We start from the raw sequence: 23,599 nt of genomic DNA, 5'->3' as shown, positions 1-23,599 counted from the left end.
GTTGCTTTAAGACGAAAAGTATGACCATTAAGTTTTCTCATGCCGTGGAATTCGTGAACACAAGACGAGATTCTGTAGACTATGAATCAAGGGATGAGGAACATAAGCTAGAGAAATTCTTCCAGAACTTCTAGGAAAACTAGAAAATGTTGCCAGAAAAGTTTAAGCCTTTAGAAGACAGATCCAGGAAAGCTAAAATAAGTTTTATGAGAAGTCTAAAAGGAAAGAATTGAACAGACGGAGCAGCAAATGTAAAAAAACGAAGACAAAGAATGGGCAAGGGTGGCCAAAAGGTGCAAACCTCCGGTTGTAAAATAAATAAGTCATCGAGATGAAATGTGCAGCAGGGTGACTATAGTTACTAATACCGTATTGTTTATTTGTAAGTTAAGAGTAGATCTTACAAGGTCTCATCACAAGAAAACAAACTTGTAACCATGTGTGGTGACGGATGTTAAAAAGGATTAGTGTGGTGATCATTCTAAGCTGTATGTGTGTATCAAATCACGATGTTGTCCACTGGAAACTAATATAATGTTATTGGTCCAAAAATGTAGATAAGAAGAAGAAAAAAAATAGAAAATAAAATGCATCTATGCTGAAGAAAGTCATGTGACTCCAAAGAGAATGGGCGTATTCATTAAAACAGACTTAAATTTGATACAGCTCGATGAAATATTTAAATTTCGAGGCTAAAGAAAAAATTTTACAAGCATCAACACAGTGGGGCGAAGATAAATGATTTGCTAAAGAAAAAGGTAAACTTTCAAGTTGGCACCAAACTTTTCCTGTAATACTAAATGGCCGAAGATCATGGAACAAGGTCTTCAGAGTTTAAGAAACCCATTCTCTTATCCAAGCGTCCCATATTCAATCAAGTTGATGCATGGAGAAGAGAAAAGAAAAGAAGAAGCGTAATACCTGTGCAGATTGCCAGAGAAATTACAAAAAGGAAGTAACAGCTGATGGAGCTGAAAGTCAAGATCAGAAACCTAAGAAGGGAGGGGCGCCTGGGTGGCTCAGTCAGTTAAGCATCCAACTTTTGATCTCAGCTCAGGTCTTGATCTCAGGGACCCAGGGCTTGAACTCACTACCCTGAGAAAGAGAAAGAAACCTAAGAAGGGAGAAGACAGAATATAAAAAGAGGAGTGCTTTTAGAGAGGTTAGCATGTGCCAAGCAAAAGTGTCTTACACTTAGTAATCCAGTCAATACATAAAGGTAAAATCCATAATGAATTTGTAAAAGGTATAAAATTTATGTGCTCTATATCATGACCCTTCAAAAAAACAGCAAAATCTAGAGGAACAATGAAAAAATTGATAAATTATAATCATGGAAAGAAGCCCTAAAAGGTTTCTCAGTCTTTGGTCATTCAAGACAAAAGTTAAGTATAAAAAACAATTGAATGTTGTATTAATACATTAATTTATTGGATAGCAAATTGCAAATTATAGCAATATAGAAACATGTAAGACAAACTGTTTAAGGACACTGCCTACAGAGCTATCCAACATGGATTCTAACTGTGTTTCCCCCACTTTACGAGCTGGATTTGGGGCAAAATACTTGCAAACTTCCTGCCTCAGTTTCCTTATTAGAAAGTGAAGAATATAATTGTTGTGATGATTCAATATATTTATACATATGAAATACGAATATAGCTGCTATAACAACAGCAATTAAAGATGGTAGATATGGAAATTTGAACTTCACTAATAGAGAATGTTCTTTCTTTCCAAAGATATCTTAAGGGATGTTTACAAAAAATAACAATGCAATGTGTCACAAAAAACTCAATAAGTTATTGAAGGTAGAAATTGTATGAACCACATATCTAAGCACAATAAAACTCTAGTAGTAAACGGTAAACAGACAAAAAAGTCAGACTACAAGGAAATGTTAAAACCTGCTCCTAAATAACTCCTGAATAAAAGAAGAAATCAAAGTGCACTTTTAAATTCTCTAGACTATGACCCATGATATGTCTGTACATCAAAACTAAGTGACCATGGTAAAAGAACAAAATATTTAGAATACAACAGTGAAGAACATCTTTGTGACATCAGACTAAGCAAGATGTTTTAATAAGAAATAAAAACACCTCTTCAAAAGAAAAAAATGCAATGCATTGGATGATATTAAGACTACAAAACTATGTTCATCAAAAAGATACAATGGAGACAGTGAACAAAAACCTGCACAAGATATGATATGCGTATGTAACAAAGATTTCATATCCAGAGAAAATAACTTTTAAAACTCAGTAAGACTTAACAGTCACTTCACCAAAAAAAGATACCTAAATGACCAGTAAACTATGAAACACAATAACTTTGCTAATCATCAGAAAAACATAAATTAAAGCCACTATATGAGACCATGGCACACTCACCAAAATGGCTAAAATTAAAAAGGACAATCAATACCAAATTTTGGCCAGGATGTAGAGTGCTTTTATCCCAACCATTACTGGTGGGGGTGAAACTGGCACAACAAGTTTGGTGAACTGGTTGGTAATATCCAATGCTGAATACGTATATTCCAGGTAATTTCCAAGGAAAACGTATCTGTATGTTCACCAAAAGGCATCTACCAGAATATTCAGAACAGCACTATTTAAGCAACTCAATAGAAAGAAATGATCCAAATGTCCATAGACAGTAGAATAGTGAGTACATTGGGATGTATTCACAGAATGGAATATTGTACAGCGATGAGAGTGAATAAATTATAACTACACATAATAATACAGCTAAAGCTCATAAATAATGTGGAGCCAAAGATATTACATAAAAAGACCACAAACTGTGTTTCTATTTATATAAAGCACAGGAAAGGAAAAGTTGATCCATGCTGTTAAAAGTTGAGATAGTAGCTACTCCCGAGAGGGCTGTAACTAGAGGGAGAGTTCCAGGAAGCTGGGTATATTCGAGTTCTTGTTCTAGGTGCAGGTTTGTTCAGTTGCAGCTGGTTATGAGTGTGTTCAGTCTGTAAGAAGTCATTGAGCTTCGGGGTGCCTAGGTGGCTCAGTCGGTTAGGTGCCTGCCTCTGGCTCAGGTCATGATCTCCAGGGTGCTGGGATCGAGTCCCACATCGAGCTCCTTGCTCGCCAGGAGTCTGCTTCTCCCTCTGCCTGCCCCACCACTACTGTCGCTCGTGCTCTCTCTTTCTCTCAAATAAATAAATAAAATCTTTTTTAAAATTTTTTTAAAAAAGAAATCATTGAGCTTTATGGCTACAGCATGTACATTTTTCTTTATCTACATTAATTATCCTTCAATAAAATATTTTTAAAATCTTATTGGATTAGGTCAGAAGGGTACTTGGGAAAATGCAGAGCATTTTATGTTTCACAAGAAAAGACCACTCAAGAAGCTATAAAAATAACAACAAAATGAAACTAAGAATTAGAAGCAAAAAAGGGGAATTAATAGAGATTAAAAACCATAATTTAGTTAATTGCAAAATGGGAAGAGGCAAAATTGATAAATTTGCATTAGTTTGCACAAAATTTGCACAAAATTGATAAATAAAACACTAGTTCTTTGAAAAAAAAACAAAAAGATAAACAAAGTTCTGGAAACGTTAAATGAGACCAAAAAAAAAAAAAAAAAAGGAAAAAGAGGCAACACCTAAATTTAAATACACCAAGGGAGAAAGGAGATATTACAGATCAGTCTTTCTCAACTTCGGCACTATTTACATTTGGGCCAGGCAATTCCTGGTTGTACAGGCGGCTATCTTCTGCACTGCTCAGCAGCTTCTCTGGAGTCTACCACCTAGAAGCCAGTAGCATGACCACCCCCGGCTATGACATTCAAAAATGTCTCCATACATTACCACATGTCCCCAGCAGAAGCAGATCACCCCCAGTTGAGAAGCACCCACCATAAATCGCATTGTGAAAGAATGTATAACTCTATGTTAAAAACATTAAACACGTGAATGAAAAAACTTTTTGCTAAGAAAATAGGCATTATGGAAAATTGATTGAAATGGGGTAGAAAAGCTCAATAAATAAATAACAAAGACATTGAAATTTTTATTTAAGTCTCATTATCAAAAAATGCAGATTCTGCACTTTCTATGCTGTTCCATTAAATTGTCTGTCTATTCGTTCCCTGGTAATTATTGTAACAAACGATTCCTTTTAAACTTCTAAGAACTAGACCATTCTTCTCCTATTTAGAATGCTATAAAGAGGAGCCATACATAGAAATATAATGAAAGATATGTATAGGATGCTCCTTTCTTCCAGGTGTAGATAGGGCACTTCTCAAATGAAGTTTATGACCTGTGTCAGGGGAGAAGGGCAAGGTTGTGGGAGGTCACCGTGACCTTCCTGCCATTTTTCTCAAATTCATTAAACTCAAAATATTCACTGTGCCAAGGTGCCGTATTTGGGGGCAGTATGTCCTGAACTCTATCAAAACCATTCTGTTCAAACTTCTAAATAGCCTACCCATCTAAACTTTGAGTGAAGGGGATGAATGATCAAAGAGGGGGGAGGGGAAGGCAATCCAGAGATTCTGAAGCTAAAAATAAGTCCTGGCAAGGGTGGAGTGTATAATCAAACTCCCACACACACACACACAGAGTTCCATTACTTCTTTCTCTTCCAGTAAGCTTCCGTGTAGTACATCCCAGCAAGCATGTGTATACGGACTCATTCTTTAGAAGCAGGAAACCTACTTCTCTACAAACACTGGTTTGTAGATTCATTTTCTTGACTAAAGAGTCAGCTCTGTAAATTGTTGCAGGAGCTTAATAAACAAGCACCAAGTGTGAGCTCCCTGAGGACAACTGTGTCTTACTCAGTGATATTTTCCAAGAGCTTCTGGAATAGTAAGCAAGCAAGATTGCCTACACTTAATGGAGAATATATTCTCTTAAGACCAATGGGCACCTGGTCTCTCAGTGTCCCATCCACATGGCAAAACTATGGGCAGAAAAACAGACAGATCTCAAAATTGCTCATTGGAGGGTTTTTCTATGTACGCGAAAGGACAAGGGCTTAAAAATACACTCTCTCCTCTGAATGCTATTTGCCTCGGGTCAATAATATGCAGAAAATGCGATCATAGGACAAATGAATATCAGCTTGCCTCCAACCACAGCACAAAAGGAAAAGAGAACGACAGGACTTTTGTCAAAAAAGCATTCTCCGTTAAGACACATTGCTTCTTGGAGGCTTTCTTTGATGCCTCCTGCAGTTGTTCCTATTATATTCTAGCAACTGCTAAGATGGAGATGTTCCAAAGTGAGAGACAGTGTTTGGAACACACGGCCCTTATGATCTGTTAGCTTATTAAAAGGCATTGTATTTCCTGGACCAACAAAATGAGGACTCTGACATGCTCCCAATACTTTTAAAGTTTGGTAGTTCATCTTTCAAATTGTAGAATGTACTAGACCCCGAGCCTCCCTCACTTCTTCCTTCCTTACCCCAGGCCTGACTTTCATCTCAGATCTAGTTTAAATGGTTCTAAGGCTAGAAGGCTGGTAAGTTAGTTTTAGTGCTTATTAAACACTAGATAGAAGTGAATCATTCTGCTAGATGCTTTACATATTATACCCAATGTAACCTTTAAATAATCCTTCTGAGGCTTATGTCTTTACTCCTATTTGTAGTTGAGGAAACTCAAAGTTAAGAGACCAACTGACCACCCCCACCCACCACCAGCCAAACAAATCTAGAAGCGCATAGTGGAAGCCTCCTCAGAGTTCATGATCTCTCCATCATCCAGACCTACGTCCATGTTGATCCAACCCATGGCTGGTTCGAATGACATCCTCTCTATAAAACACGGTCAAACTGGGTATCTTTCCCCCCATCTCCCCATCTCCTCATCCACTCCCATCCCCAGTAAGAATTCCAAAGGATGAAAGCAATTTGCCTTATTCCTTCCATGTCCCGGGTGACCCATCCTGAAGCAAGTCCAACCAAGAACAGCTTGGTACGGTGAAAAGCTCTGTACCAGCTGACGAATTATATGATCTGGGTTCCTTCCACCTCAGACTCTAACTGGTTGTGTAAACTGTGCCCAATTGCCCACATTCTTAGTCTCGCATTCCTCATCTATAAATGAGAAAGGTAACCATCCAGTTCCATAGTTTGATTTATAATCGAATTTCTATGCGAGTAGGTGTATTTTCTGAGTTTCTTTAAATTAGCATTGAATCAGTAAAATGCAAAGTAGGGATAGTGCCCACAACCTTAAAAAAAGAAATTGTAGTCTCTCAACTACACTCTAATGTCATTTGGATTATGTTCCCAAAAATACCCCCTTTTTAAGGAATGCCATTATTTTTAAAAAGCCCTCATTAATATGTTTTTGTTTATGATTTGGCATTTAAAATGTGCTGTTTCTATATTGAGATTCCTATACTCAAAGCCTACCAAAAGAGAGTGGATTCCTTAAGATGTTCCAAGTACAGCAGCACTCTAGCTAGCAGGTGATAATAAATCGGGAATGACATAGTGCTGATCATGGTGCATTTCATGGGGAGAATGGTAAGGACTTAGCAGCTTCCCATTAAATTAATGAGAAACCCCAGCCTTTTTGGCCAGCGGGAGTGAGCAAGATAATGGAGACATCTGAACATCTTTCTACCACCCTGGGAATGAAAGGCAAGATTGAAAGGACAACTAATTCAGTTAAGTGTTTGGCTTTCCACACGGTTTACCCCCCAAATCAGGCTGTTACTCCTTTATTCCCTCAGGTTACTTTTCAGAATCAGGAGCCACTGAAATAGCCTTTTAAAGGTATTTTGGGTGGTGTGCACCCTTGTTCCCTGAATAAGTAGGAAATGAAAAGACTGGGAATCCCTTTGGATCTCTCACACTGTCCAATGAAATCATCCTTTTAATTTGGATTCATCAAGTGGGACTTCCATGTTATGGTCTGCTTGCTTTTGCCCTCTGCAACTGCTTGGGCTGCTCTGTAAGGGAAGGCGTCAGAATTAGTTAAAGATAAATAAATAAATCACCTGAAGTCTAATTGTGGGTTTTTCTTGAGGCAGAGTGCAAAAATCGAAGAAATATTGGATCAGGAATTGGGCAAGTTTTTCTTCTCACAGCCTGTGCAGCAACCAGGAATGACTCCTCCAATCTTTAAAGGCCCCTGTCTCATCGTTGGTAAAAGAATGGGTTTGACACTATGATGGGTAGGTTTTTCCAACATATTGAAATACACCGTCTCTTTGAAAATGAAGAGAGAGGTGGCGGATGGGAGGTAGCTCCTACTATTGGGAAAACAAATACCCCGTGGTTGACCTTTTCTTGGACACAGATCCTCTTCTGGAAATGGAAACAGTAGGCTATCCTATTTTCCTATTGAACACAAATTCTAATCCCCAAAAGTTCTCCTCGTGTGCTGGAGAGTAGGCACAGAAGTTTCTTCACATCACCACTATTAGTATTCATTGCCATGACTTGTATCACTTGTTTAGTCAACATTGACCAACTAGTCTGGATACAATTTGTTCCTTGTTTGACATACTTTAGTCCATAATTCTCTTGACCCCCATGAAGAAATCCTTACACATCACCTTGGAAGAGTTTATTTCTTATAGTCTTCTTAACCATAGTTCATGTAGTGAACGTGTAGCATTTCCATTTTTTTTAAGATTTATTAATTTACTTGAGAGAGAGAGATTGTGAGAGAGAGCACAAGCAGGGGGGAAGGGACAGAGGGAGAGGGAGAAGCAGACTCCCTACTGAGCAGGGAGCCCAAGGGTGGGCTCAATCCCAGAATCCTGAGATCACGACCTGAGCCAAAGGCAGATGCTTAACTGACTGAGTCACCCAGGAGACCCCATATTTCCATTTAATAGATTAACCCTCAAGATCTTTTCTAATTCCTTAGACTGCCTGGTCTTATCATGTCATGTCACACCCATGAACATCTTATGGAAGGATGTTTCAAGAGAGCTGTGAAACATTGAAGATAACTTATAGATTTGGATAAAAGTTTTGAATTATGAAAACCTGCAACAGTAACCTTTCCACAAGGAAGCGTACAGGAGTTTGCCAGACCTGTATGTTCTATAGACTTCTCAGAGATCTCAAGCCCTGGGAAAATAAATCAAAATTTAATATGCAGTTTCTTTGTAGGATTTTATAAAAGTCTGCAAAGAAGAAAAATAGCAACCTTTAATAACTACTATTCGTCAAGCACTTTATGTACATTAGCTTGTTTTATCTCATATTAGCCTTAAAAGTGTTATGAGTTCTGATTTACAAATAAAGAAAATGAGACTAAGTAATGCTAAGTAATGAATGCATGGTCTAAACAGCAGAATCACTATTCCTACTCTGGTCTTTTTGGCTCTGAAAATGATGTTCTTTCACTGTATATCACTGTTTCTCTCACAAAAACCTGCCTGGTATTTTCCTTTTCTCTGTCCTTTGAACTTGTCTTTCTCTCTCCCTCTTTAAGCTCAAGGTGAAGGCTTTTTACTTTAGCTCTTTCCCACCCGCCAAGATTCTGAATCTAATAATACAATATTTTATTATTAAAGCTAGCATTTACTAAGAACTCTGTGGCCTAAGCCCTTTACAAACATCCTCTTATTGAATACCTAATAGGGGCAGGTGCTTTAATAGGTGTTTATGGATTTGAAAACAAAGGTTTAAGGAGATATAGCAATTTGGCTAAAATAAAATTGTTGGTTGTTTCTGAAGAAGAACATCAATTTCTATCTGTCTAATTATAAAACTTGTATTCTTGGCCACTATGAAGAAATCTAGGACCGAGGAAGAAAATATATGGTAAAACTTCTTTTATTTCAATTAGGAAGGATTTAATTATATTCAATTTATACCTTTAAAAAAAATATTTTGTTGTTGATCTTTACTCTAAAAAGTCCCTTTAACTTCTTGCTCTTCAAAAAACTACTTGTTCTGCACCTAGGAAAAACAAAAACAAAAGAACCAAACCAGACCAAATACCACTGAAATTATGATAAACCACTGCCATCCAGTGGCCATTGAGGGAAACACATTGCAAATATTTCATGGCTGCAAAAGACCATTAGCGCAATTATTTAAATATGAAATGACATGTTGAGATTGAAGGGAAATGTTTAGTAGTAAACATTTTTATGATTTTATTACTTATCCTGGGCCTGAGCCATCTCAAAGTGAATAAACTGACCCTTTGTGCGTCATAATGTGAATGTTGGTGTTAGAGGCCTTTAATTTAAAAACATGAATAAAAGAAAATGAGCACACCTATGCAATTGTGAATTTCTCTTTGAATTTTGTAAACATTTGGGCTCAACACAATTTTTGTTAGCATGTATGTTTCAAAATTATTTTTGAAATCGCCTGCGTGAATGCAATGCTGGACTTGGTGATCGATGTATGCACTGAGCAAAACCAGCCGCTTGTTGGAGCATAGACGCTACCGTTGAACGCAGCCTCTTGAAATGTTTCCTACATGTAGACTAATGTGCACACTTCAGTTTTCATTATTCGTTGGCTTTGTTTTGTTTGTATGTTTGTTCACGCTTTTTATTTTTTATTTTTTTATTCTTGGTTTATTTAAACCACTAGTGCTAGACATCTATCCATAATGAAGGGCAAAACCCAGAGCTTTTGGGGGCTCCTGGGTGGCTCAGTCGTTAAGCTCCTCCACTGGGAGCCTGCTTCTCCCTCTCCCACTCCCCCTGCTTGTGTTCCCTCTCTCGCTGGCTGTCTCTCTCTCTGTCAAATAAATAAATAAAATCTTTTAAAACAGAACAAAAAAAACCCAGAGATTTTGGATTCAGATATGTTGAAAATCACGAGTGGAAGGAACATTTGCTTACTCATTTAGCAAATAATTATTGAGTTCTGGTGAGGTGCTGTATGTATGGTCACGATAGCATATTCTTGCCTTCGAAGTAATTATTGTGCACTAGAGAAAACAGAAACACGGATACATTGCAATATTTGCAGTGAGGAATAGGCATGTAACATTGTCTCCTTATTCACCAGTGTCTCAGGAGGCCAGCAAGTGCTTCAAAGGTGGTAAACACTGGGTTAATGCCTGGTGAATGAGTGGAGAGTATAGTTGAAGTAAGTGCAAGGTGTCACAACACACCAATGACACACTGAGAGGCCGCGGGAGTCTGTCTGGAGGAAGAAACCGGGCTCAGGTGCGAGTAGGCAAAAGCAGTCAGCAGAGTGGGGTGGAGCCATGTGTTTCAGACGGAGGTCAGCGGGTGGGTGGAAAGGTCTGGAGCAGACCATAGAGTTACTTCATTTAAATCATTTAAAAAGTAAGGAAGCTCCAGGTCAGTGACTGGCTAACAGTCCTATGATGGGCAGTGGCACAACCAGGTTGACGCGGGTTTTTGGCTTCTCTCTGTAATCTACTTTGCTTTATACCAGTGCAGCCGTGAATGAATGTTTCTGGGGGGAAAGAAGGAACGAGCTTCATACGGGACGGTAGTGGAAAAGGAAATAAAGGAGCGAATGAGAAAGACAAGTTGAGGGAAGAATCCACAGCATTCCGCTAATGACTGGACACGGAGGGACACGGAGGATGTTCGGCTTACGAGGGACGAAGCAATGAGGAGAAGCAAAAGTGAGCCATCGGCTGAACCTTAAGAGCATTTTGCCTGTGAGCGCTCCCGCAGTTCATGAATGGTACGCTGTGAACAAGAATGAGAAGCATGCAAGGCAGGAGGGGAACAGACGCGGAGCGCGGAACCGCCAGACCGCTGAGGAAGCACCGCGGAGGCGTCATACCTTGCAGGCGGGATGTACTCAAGACACGCTTACTGCGGGTCTCGACGCGATGCCACTCTCGGAGAGGCAAAGAAAAGGGAAATGATTCCTTCTTTCAAGTAACGTATATTCAGTTTGAAGATTAAGAAACATGCAGAAATGGGCTATTAAAAAACAAAAACGAACAAAAAACCCAGGGCAGCAGTGGCGCATGGGGAGGCACCGTAGCGCGTATGCCTTGGCCTTGATCTAAAGAGGTTCAAGTTCTCGCTGCAGCTCCGCAGCGGACGCGCCGCCCACCCAGACTGCGGTGGACGCTGGCGCATCTGCTGCCTGTCTGACATTTCTATCATTGTCGTGAACATATCTGGCTGAGGAAAGCGACATCGCTTGAGTAAAATACGTCTTTTTAAAGTTCTCACTAAATAGCCAATTGGGCAAATGGGAGTGCTGCCATCCCTGGATCTCCCTGGGCGTCGTGGTCTTTGCCTCTGCAAGGAGTGGGTTGGTCTTTCAAGGACCTGTCAGTCCTCCTCCTACTTAATATGTTAATGTTGCCCAGATGCGTTCCTGAGCTGTTGGGAGGACAGTGGAGAAAAAGATCAACATGCTTTTTGTAGCCCCGCAGCTCAGGCTGAACGTGGGTCTCGGAAGCCCGCGGCCGGGGCAGCTGTGGCCACTTGCTCGGCGGCCCTGGCCTCTCGCGGCTGGCCTGCACCTTGAGCCCCGGTGGGTGCTTAAGCAAAGCGCTGCAGGGGCTGGTCCACGCTCCACGGCTCCTCCTCCCTAATCGTGACGTGTGGCTAGCACCCGTCTCCTAACTGGCAGCGTGGCTTTTTCTCTGGCGCGGCCGCACTGCTATGCCTAAAGAGACTAGACAAGAGGACACTGTCCCTCTTTGCAAACCTAAAGTTAAAGAAGATGGAAAGTGAGTGGAGGTAGTGCAGAAACTATCGGCCTCAGACCGATTGAGAGAATAGCTTGTTCACAGATGGCGCGAGGAGCTCTTCTTGGCTGGAGGTAGGGAATTTTGGGGGGTGGGGAATTGATAGGGGAGCCTGGTTGGCTCATGCTGTTAAGGGTCTGACTCAGTTTCAGCTCAGGTCATGATCTCACGGGTCGCGGGATCGAGCCTCACATCAGGCTCCGTGCTCAGCCGGGAGTCTGTGATTCTCAGCCTCTGCCCCTCCCCCCACTCGCGCGTACTCTCTCTCAAATCTTTAAAAAAAAAAGAAATTTAAAAGTTTGATAGAGATATTAGGGATAGGCCAAAGAGATAAGTTTTATTTAATGTACAGTTTAGAGTCTCAATAGATATTTTTAGTAACGGCTAAGGGATTTTGTAGTGAATACACACCCTTGTGTAAGATGAGGTATGCAAGTCACGCTCAAATATCAAAATGCTGGCAGCCAGCGGGAGGGGTTCGCTCAGAAGAACTTTCACAGTATAACGGTCAGCGACACTGCTGAAAATTTCGAGAGGGCTCCACACAATAAGTAGTAAGCCAGGCTGATGAGTTCATGAAGTCAAGAAGAATTTGAAACAACTCCCAAGATTCTGACTCTGAACACCTATAAATGAAGGTCTGATGAATAGAAATATGGAGGCTTTTTTTAAAATGATGGTGATTATCTCAGTTCCAGAGAGACAAACAATATCCCGTCCTAGAACCTGAGCTCAGACAGGGTTTAGTCATCAACTATAGCAGGAGCTAGAAGGTTGAAGATAAGAATTATATCTATTTTTCCGTATAACTTCGGAGACAAGTCTGTCGTTGGTGACCATACAAAGTACATCTTCTATATAGTGGAACATTCTAGAGACTGACTCAAGACTAAACCAGTTACAAGAAAGGTCACATGGGAGGACTTGAAAAGTAAAAAACAGAGAGATTAGTTTGGAGGGTAGAAAACACTACCACATCATCCAATAATTAAGGAGCATCTACTGTGTGCTGAACAATGTAGTGAACAATGGGAAGAGAAAAAAGATGAACTATGACCCGCCCTTGACAGCCAACATCTGGTTCTGGTGGCTGGCTGGCTGTGTTCTTCAACACAAATTATACTAACTCTAGCTAGCATTTAGTAAGGGATCATTCTGAGCCTCTGCACACTTTATATACATTATCTCATTTAATCCTATGTCATTTTACAGAAAAGGAAACAGAAAAGAGTTGTACAGAAAACAGCTGACATAACAGGCCTGACTGCTATCCTTTGAAAAGTGCTTACATAGTTGTTCCTTGCCTGGCATCTGGAAACTGAATTTTGAAGGGTCCCACCATTCTCAGATTCTCAGACCTGGTTAAGAGTGGCTCACTCTGCCTAACGCTGATGCGAATAGTCTGGCTTACGATGAACACCTGCTCTCCTTCTGGGAGTATGGAATTTTAGGAGACACTGGGGAGAAGGTGCTTACATCATCAGCTCCCATTAAACACCCTGAGCAAGGGGTCTCTAATGAGCTTCCCTGCTTGGCAAGATTTCACATGTGTTGTCCCAGTTGGTTGCCTCAGGCATTTACGTGCGTCCCTCGTGACTCCCCTGGGAGAGGACCTTTGGAAGTTTGCACCTGGTTTCCTCCAGACTTTGTCCCAGATGCCTTCTCTTTGCTGATTGTGCTTTGCTTCCTATCACTGCAATAAAACATACCCGTGAATACAGTGACTTGCTGACTCTGATAAGCCCTTCAGGAGGTACGACATCGCAGTAATCTATGACCCTTCAAATCTGGGGTGCTAAGACTTGTTTGGTTGGGAGGGAGAAGGGGCAAGTGATGAGTGATAAGTTGAAAACGTAGAACCTAACTCTTCGCGAAAATACAACCTTCTTTCCCTTCCAAACTCTGTTTTGCGGAGTTTTGCCTTAGGAGAGGAGAATGAGAAACTGGTTTCTGGAGGGCATTGGTCTTACAAAGGAAATGCATCAGAATCACCTGGAGGGCTTGTGAAGGCACTCTGGGCCCCAGCCCAAAGCTTCTGATTCAGCTGGTCTCAGATGGGGCCAAGAATTTGCAGATCTAGTGAGAACTTGCTGATGCTGCTGGTCAATAGACCACACTCTGAGATCCACAGATGTACGAGTTCACTGCCATCTCTGAGGGTATGTAGGCAAGCAGATGATACTCCACTTTGGGAGAAGACATGTTTATATCCCAGATGCTTCTTGGAATACAAACGCACAGAACCGATTCTGTCCACAGGTAGATAGCTCTTTGTTCGTTTTGTAAATCAGACTAGATCTTCGAACTCAAAAATGTTTTCCTGAATTACTTCCAGTTTGCAACATTTGTACATTGGGAGAATGTCTAGAAATAAGAATAACTCAAGAAAATACTGGTATTCGTTATTTGATGTGGATTTCTATATATTTTGTATCTTAAATCTTGGGCTATGTAATCATTTAAGCCTCAAGTATCAATCTGGTTCCTAAAACCTGTAACAGTCCTTCTCACCTTTAGCATGAAAGCTAACGATTTAGAGTTTCCACAAAGGCACCTTAAAGCGGGATATTTAAAATTAGAATCGTTTTTCCCAGTTATAAATTTCCCAAATTTATAACTAAAAACAAACTTTATTTTATGTCTGTTTTCCTAATAGTAAGATTAGAGGCCATGAGAACTGGCTTGCCTACTTCAAAGGCCCCATTAAGGTCCACGAACAGACCTAGATGTTGTCTGGCTGAATTGGGGCGGTGGTGGGGGGATGATATGTTAAGACACACCCACAGGGACTGGGTTGATTTCTCATAAAGAGTTGTTTAATTATAAAGCTTTAATGAATTCTGTAAGTTGAACTGACCCCCATTCTTTTAATAGAGAATTCCTGTCCCTGGTCTGAGGGTAAGACCTCAAAGCATTGATGTGATGTAGTTTATCACTTGACGCTAGCTGAGTAAATGACTTCAGATATATCTTTTTTCTTCTTTTTGTCCTCTAGAAACACAAAGTTGCTTTCATTACATTCCTCAGTCTGTGACCCATCTTATTCTTGCAAAACCCCTCTTGTTTGTTTGTTTGTTTAAATTCTTCTTCCCTTCCTTCCCACCACTACACTCCTTTCCACCATGGACACTGGCAAATGCTACAAACCAAGGCTTTTTTCCCTATATTTTTCTTTCTCTTTTGGCGATCTGGTTTCAAACATTGTCAGCACATCGATGGTTCTAGTCTTACATGTCGTGACTTGTATCTTGAGAAAATCTCTACACCTCACTAGGCCTGAGATCTTCATTGAAGAATGAGAATTGTGATGATTAATTTTTATGTGTCAGCTTGCCTGGGCCTCTGGGTGCCCATATATTTGGTCAAACATTGTACAAGGTGTTTCTGTGAGGGTGTTTTTGGATGAGATTAACATTTAAATTGGCAGACTGAGTAAAGCAGATTGTCCTTCCTAATGTGGGTGGGACTTGTGGAGGGAGGCCTGAATTAAACAAAACTCTGACTCTTCCCCAAGTAAGAGAGAATTCGCCTGGCTACAAGCTTTCAAACTGGCACATCAGCTTTTTCTACCTGATGATCTTCAAACTGGGACATGAGCTCTGCAGATTTTGGACTTCTCAGTCTCCATAAATGCATGAGCCGATTCTTTATAATCTGTTTATTGGTTCTGTTTCTCTGGAGAACCTTAACTCACACAAGGAGGTTGAGCTTCGGTGATCCAAAATCTTTGAATTGTGAGGTTCTAAATAATGCTGACCAGATAACAACGTACAAAGTGTCTTTTCAAGATGCCTGTCAGTCTTCAGGTTCTAGTTTATGTGGATATTCATGTTTGCAGTCTTGAAATGCACCACGCATCTAACAGAACTTCAGTTCGTAGGAATCCAAGATGGTTTTGGAAAGACATATCTGCAGTTAAATAAAAAGATAAGAACAGGGGCAATTCCTTAAAAGTTAAAAGAAGAATCATCATTTTGGGATTACCATCTTGTCTAACCTAGCTCCAAACCTAGGAAAATATTGGGAAAATGTGTGGTCAATTTTACCACTTCAATATATTGGATACTGCAGAGCAAGTGAACCTGACTCGACAGGGTAACATGGGGATGTGGCTGTAGTCAAAGCCAAGGCCCTGTCCCTAATCTCATAAAAGTGATTTTGGAAGAAGAGAATTCAGATCCATTTAATATCATTGTGTTTTGAGACATGTTATGCACTGAATGTTTCTGTCTTCTCTCAAATTTGTATTGGAAATCCTGACCTCCAATGTAACCGGGTGCCTTTGAGAAGTAACTAGGTCATGTGGGTGAGGCTTCATGAGTGGCTTCATGAGAAATTGGTGCCTTATAAAAGGGAAGCCAGAGAGTTCTCTTGCCCACTCACCACCATCTGAGGACACAGAGGACGGCAGAGCACAACCAGAAAGAAGGGTTCTCACCAGAACCTGATTGGGCTGGCACCCTGATCTCAGACTTCCAGCCTCCAGAACTGTGGGAAATAAATTTCTGTTGTGTATCGGCTACCTAGTCTATGGAATTGTGTGAAAGCAGCCCAAATGGACTGAGATTAGGGTGGCTGGAGGAGTATGTTACCCAGTCAAGAGTGAGTCCCTGTAGGTACTCGGTGTCTAAGAAACAACACGCTACCTTGGAGGAAGGAACTACCATCTTTCATATAAGTATTCGTACCATGAACTTCATGGATAGTTAGGTCTCTTATAAAAAATCATATGATCCTGATTTGATAGAGGAGGAAACTGAGGCTCACAGATAAAGCAACTTCCCCAACTCACAGAAGCAACAGGGAAGCCAGGATCCAAATCAGGTCTCTCTGGCTCCAAACTCAATCATCCTCCTTTTTGACAGCACTCTGAACAAAAAATGTGGGGCTTCCAAGAAAATTGTTCTAGATAAAGAGAAAAATAATAGTTCAGATCTCCTTTAGAAACAGAAGGGTCACTGGCCAATCATTGGAGTTGGAGTTCAAACTTTTAAGCAATGGAAGAGATTGATGAACATTTATTAAAGTGATTTTGACTGGATTGCCTCCCTCCTTTTGATGCTCTTGTTTATTCTTCACTCATTATCTGTCCCTACCTCGCCACTGGTTTAAAATTCTGCGGTAATTGTAAGGAAAGCTTTTTGGAAGAGAATTCCATAGGGAAGAAAAGTTGAAGAAATAGACCCTGAAGTCTAATCTTTTTTTCTCCCATAACCTGCTCTGGAATTGATTCAGAAGCATGCGATGTTACATAATACATATTAAAAGATCAAAGACAATAGCTGGTAAACTGCATAAATCAGTGTTTCCTCAAATTTTGGTCGTTCTCTGTATTCATTACCTATTGTCACAATACTGCTACTTGAGACAACCTCAGCAGCATACGATAATAAATATGTGTTTTCACTCCTAAGTCTGTGAGTCAGCTGAATGGTTTTGTTGATTTGAACCAAGTCCCAGCTGATCTTGGCTGGGCTCACTTCCGCATTTGCAGCTGGCAGGGGATCGGTGCAGGGACGATGCCTGGGATCTGGCTGACCCAGCGTATCCACAGCTGGGAAGACCCAGCGCAGCTTCATTTCATTTGGTCTCTCATAATCCATCCAACTAACCTCTGCTTCTTCTAATTCCTTGGCAAGTTTTCAAGGAAGCAAAATGTGCAGGTCTTCGGAAGCCTTGGCTTGGAATTAGCATCTTGTCATTCCCGCCACATTCTGTAGGCCACAGCAAGTGAGAAGGCTCCTGCAGATTCAAAGGCGGGCAAATGGAGGGGAGGAGTGACAGCGTCACACTGTGAGCCAATGGGAGCTATTGTTACAATCAGCTTACCACATTTATCCACCACCTTGTGAATTTTGAAAAATCCCTTTATCTTCTCATTAACGCATCTGCTATTTGTGATGTCCATATTACCATAACCATACTTGTGATATCATGGGTTTCAGGTTATTTTTTTATATGTACTAAAAGTCATAACTATTAAAAAAAATGGAGGGGAAAAAGCACACCACATACCAGTTAAAATTCTCTCAGTGAAACACTTTGAATTAAGGTAATGTTCAGAAGCTTCTATGGGATCCAGAGAGCAATGAAAAGATCTCTAACATGTGATGGGATAGTCCAAGTGATGTCTCTAACAAATCTAGCCTCCCTTTTTTGTCTAAAGCACTCAAATAAATTCAGAGGAAGATACTAAGAGCTTAACCCCTGCTTGGGAGAGTTTGCAAGCCAGGGTTGCAAACGAAATCATCTTGCCCACCACGCTTGCTACCCCTTAATGAGTAAAAACACTATGTATATCACACCAAAAATAAGTAAAATGGTATTTCAGAATAGACAGAGATCAAATAAGAATGAGAAGTAGAAGGAGTCATGGATGGAACTGGCTTTGAGCTAAAGCTTTCTAATATGGGTAGCAGAGCACAGCCAACCTTCAGATAGGGATGCTTTTAAGTTGAAAGAAAGCCCCAGCCAAGGCTCCAAGGCAATCAATAAACAAGCACAAATACAGCTCAGCAAAATGAGATAAATAATGTTAAAACCAACATTTTCCACATTATAGTAAGTAGATGAGATTTCATAAAACTTGGCTTTGGTCCTGAGTGTGGTGGTCATTATGCACATCCAAATTTAGAAGAGACAGGAAGAATATAAAAGAGTTAAGAAATGGCAACGCACTCCACTTCTGGCAAGGTAGGATTCCGTATTTTGAACCAACATTGCTACTAACAGAGAAAATCTAAACACAATATGAAGTCGTTAGCCAGACGGCACCGGGAAGCTCACGAAATACGTAGTTCTCTCCTACACACGGTTTTGCTTTTCATGGTGTCGGTTACCTGGGGTCAATTTCGCTCTGGAAGCAGATGATTCTCCTTCTGACATGCCATCAGAAGGTCAACAGCAGCCTAAGCCTATGTCACAATGCCTACATCATTCGCCTCCCTTCATCTTATCACATAGGCATTTTATCATCTCACATCATCACAGCACAATAAGCTATTCTGAGAGAGAAACTACGTTCGCATACTATTACTGTATATATTGTTATAATTGTTCTATTTCATTATTATTTGTTGTTAATCTCTTACCATGCCTAATCTATAAATAAAACTTCATCATTGGTAGGTATATATAGGAAAAAAAATACTATACACAGAGTTTAGTGCTATCTGCGTTTTCAGGCATCCTCTGGGGGTCTTGGAACATAGCCCCCTGCAGATAAAGGGAGGACTACTGTAGCAAAGAATTATCAGGTCAATATCCAAAAGAAGATTAAAGTCCCAAGAGGTGACCCTGGTTTTGGGGACAATTTTTTCTCTGGGCATCTTTGCTACGAAGACCAGCATTTCTTTGAGACCCTCCCAGGGATAAAGTCTCCAGAGGTGGAGTGAGTCCAGGCTCACACTTTAGTTTGGGGCCTAACAGCTACATCCTGAATCGGGTTCCCGTAAAACTGCCCAGCCACAGCCCACAGCCTAGCTTCAGAGCAGCTGTTTCTGAAATAGAGCTGTGTCCCAGGGCTGTGAGCATTTTAGAAATTTTGTTTTAAGTCTATTTTATTTTCCTTTTAGCTGAGTGCTCCTTCTACTGGACAAGATGGAATCTCGATGAGAGAAGACATTTCATGAAACTACCAAGGTAATATAAAATGACTTACCATGTGTGCTGCAAAAGGGAATTTTAGCTATCACACGAAAATCCAGAACAAAATATTGCATCTTTGTTCGTTATAAAAACAAAAACAAACAAAAATAAAGCCTTTTTATAGGAGCCCAAACATGAGTCATTCATACATTTGGCTTTCTTTTGTTATCTTCTTTACTTGACAATCTGTCAAAATGACTTTTCTAATGTGTTGTGTGTGGGATTTGGTTGCAAGATGTAGAGCAAAAATCATTCTGCATAGCTCATAAATTATCAAGTCCTATCAGAGAGAAGCAGACCCAGTTTCTGAAGAAACAATACAGGTAGCCTTGTACCATTAGTTTTGTTGGAGTTCGATTTTTATGAGGTCTGAATGTTTTCAGAAGTTCTTGATACACAGTTTCCAGATATAACTGAGAGTAGGCTCTGCTAGGCAACAGAAGTGACTTGTAACACATAACAGTTACTATGTAGGTTTGTAATCTGCTACTTTATTTAAAATATCCTGGTATATCTTCCTGTTTAATTCATTTTTCTGATTCTCAGTATGTTAGAACAAAATGTTCTCATTCTTTCATCTTTGGGGACACACTCTTATTTGTGTAATTTTAATTGGTACTTGTCTACTCTGTTCTTTACACTATTTTCTACGTGGGCTGCTGTGTTAGGTGGTGAAGCACAGCTTGAACCACCAGAGGCTGACTTGCTGAAAAGAATGGACCTAACGCACTCACGTGTATTCTGTGGAAAAGTTGCCATGGTTGAATATTACAGTACAATGTACTAAACACGAATCTATATGTCACATATTCAAAACAGTTTCAGATATTTAATAAAATCAGTTGAGAATAGTGACCATAAAAGAAAAGACCACAAGCAACTATAACCAGATTAGATACAAAATGTTCTTTCCCTCCAAACCTTCTACGATGATTAATTCTATGTGTCAATTTGGCTAGACAATGGCGCCCAGTTGTTTAGTCAGGCAACAATCTAGGTGTTGCTATAAAGGTATTTTTTAGGTGTAATTAACATTTGAGTCAGAAGACTTTGAGTAAAGCAGATTATCCTCCAGAATGTGGGTGAGCCTCATCCAAACAATTGAAGGCCTTAAGAGCAAAGACAAAGATTTCCCAAAGGAGAAGAATCCTGTCTTCAAACTGCAAACTCTATCTTCAAAATTATAGAATTGCTATCTGAATTTCTAGTCTTTGGACTCAAGATTACAATATCAACTCTTAGCTGTATTTCCAGCTTTTTTCTGCTCTATGGATCTTAGACTTGCTTGCTCCCTCAATCATGTGAGTCAATTCCTGAAAATAATTCTTTCCCTCTATATACATATGTATATATCCTATTGATTCTTTTTCTCTGGAGAATTCACTAACACACTTTCCAAGCTGTAGAATGAAGGTGCATGCAGTAAATTTCCAATAGGAGTTTGTAATTCCGTGTGTAAATTTATACAATGTATCTAGCATGCATTCATAGAGTGATAGTGTAATACTGTGTCTTTGTATTTTTTACAACAAGGGCAGAGTACCACATACAACAATCTACTTACATGTATAATTGTTTTGACTCTCCTAGGTTTCTTCTCTCTGTCTTATCTTACTGTTGCTTTCATACTAATTCTTAAAGAGAATGAAGGTTATTCTTTTCCTCTGAGTAAATGAAAGAATTACAATTATGTATCTCATGGTCCTTTGTAGATTTCAGGCCAATGGTTCTTCTTTTCTTCTTTCATAAAAATAACAACTGCTATTATTTTTTTCTATTTTGAAAAATATTAAATTGTAATTTGTTTAAATCTATGGAAAGAAATACTGCCCATTCTCTAAAACAGTTCCAAGAGAATTATTATCAAGGACAATTTAGTAAAGGCTGAGTGTTAGGGCCATCACAAGGGTAACGTCTGGTGGTGAAAGAAAACAAAAATAATTTATTGAAAAAGAAAAGTTAGTTAGTAGTGGAGAAATCTAGAAGTGTTCAGTGTATATATGAAGACAGGTTTTGATATTTTCATTCTCAACTCTGTCTTCCTGTGTGGCCAGATGGAAGAAAGACTTGCGATTCAGACAATAGTATGAAAGAATTCTAAAAGGGATACAAAGCTGTTCCTTAATTCTTCCTTGTAATCTAATGAGACTGAATATATCACTGATAGTTGTGATGGAAAATAAACCAAATGTAGGCAGCTGACAGGAGGATACAGCAGGACTGAAAAGAGAGCAGTTGACAAATGTTCAAAATCGCACAATCTGGGGTGCATGGGTGGCACAGCGGTTAAGCGCCTGCCTTCGGCTCAGGGAGTGATCCCAGCATTATGGGATCGAGCCCCACATCAGGCTCCTCCACTATGAGCCTGCTTCTTCCTCTCCCACTCCCCCTGCTTGTGTTCTCTCTCTCGCTGGCTATCTCTGTTAAATAAATAAATAAAATCTTTAAAAAAAAAATCGCACAATCCATTAAACTTGTAATTTTTCAAATGTGTTTCTTTGTATAGTCACTTGGAGATGATGATTAACTATATTAGTTTCTTCAAACACACATGAGAAAGTTTTAACAAAGTTTTATAGGGACCAATGTTCACAGTATGGCGAGAGAGAGTTTTATCTGAGCGACTGGCACTGGTGATCTAAAAATAGGCCAGCCTTGCATGAACACCCTAAAAATCTGTTCTTATGCATACCCTCCAGATTCTTTCCAATACAAATGAGCAACTCTTTGATTCTTCTTCATGTATATATCAATCCAACTTGTAAGGTTTTATTTATAGTTTATGTCCTTTGCTATACAGACACCTAACTCTCAGAACAGGTCTGGGTAAAGTAGGCGCAGGGAGTGACACACAGGTAATGGGCTTCCTCTTTAAGGAATTCACTAAGGTGAGATTGTAACGGAATAATCTTCACGCAACTGGGAAAGAACCATCAGGCAAGAAAGGGGAATCTACTTTGGAGAACAGGAGATGTTTAGTGGAAGGTGGGCAAAAACCACCTAAATATCCTATTTCAAGACCTCCAGGTTAGATATTTGAAACTTGTAATTCCCTTCTTTCAAACCATTGAATTCTATTAGAAAGAACCATGCCACCATGCAATCCTTGAATTTCTGCTACCATAATTTGGTGGCAGCAATGTTGTCTCCTAGAGCTTGTTCCCAAATGAACACAGGATGATTGAATTGGAAGTTTCACAACTCTTTCCCATGGATTAGTAAACTCCCCTACCAGGATATTATAGGATTTACAACTGTATGCACCCAGACTAGATAATCCCATTTTCTCCATATTTCCCCAGGGATACTTTGCTTGTGTTGGTCTATGTTCTGTAACAATTAGGACGTTGTCATACAATAAGTAGCAGAAATATACTGTGGCTAGCTTAAGGCAATAGGTAGGTAGGTAGGTAAATAGGCAGATAGGTAAGTAGGAAGATTTGAGAATACGTATGCATATATACACAAACACTTTTAAGGAGGTATATATTTAAGCATATACATATGCACATATGCATACACACACACACACACACACACCACACACACACACACACACACACACAAATACACAGATGCTATCAGGAGCTAACTATACTGATAGAAGGCTCATCTGAACAGGCATCTCTTAACATCTCATCTAACCCAGGCGTGGCACTGATGCTCAAAATGAATTGCTTCTATCCTTGTGTGTATCACAGAGTAAATATTCTAAGTCATGTGTGGAAATATCCAATTGCAGAGATTAAATCATTATCACTACCTGAGTACCAGGGTGTACCCTATTCTCTTTGCCCTAGGTAGTGGGAAATAAGAGATTGCCTCCCAACAAGATTACACACCATGAGAAATTACCCCCAAATAAGATACTAGATGGCCTCCAAATGCAAGTGAGTATTAAAACTTGAGGTATCGTTATGCCTGCATAGTCTCCACCTTAACTAAAATACCCTTTGGCATAGTTAACTTGTACATGCCTTTGAGAGAACTCTGAATTACTTCCATCCTGAACACGTCTTGGCCTTTTTCTAGCAAAGATCAAGAGCAAGTTTTTTTTTTTTTTTCATTGTAATTGTGCAGTCATCATGAAAATATTAATTTGTGTTGATTTGCAAGGCAGCAAATGGCTGTCACAATAGCAAAAGCTAAGTCTCCTTTGATCACAGAATCATCATAATATTCATTCACTGTTCTCTGGTATGCAACAATTATTTTTCTACTACAGAAAGGCCGTCTTAATTGAACTACTTCCTGTTTCCCAGGCATTTTGAGTAGGAGGAAAGCAGAC

The sequence above is a fragment of the Ursus maritimus genome, unplaced genomic scaffold, assembly GCF_017311325.1.
Source record: "Ursus maritimus isolate PB19 unplaced genomic scaffold, ASM1731132v1 scaffold_4, whole genome shotgun sequence".
Taxonomy (NCBI): Eukaryota; Metazoa; Chordata; class Mammalia; order Carnivora; family Ursidae; genus Ursus; species Ursus maritimus.
This window is presented reverse-complemented; position numbering follows the sequence as displayed.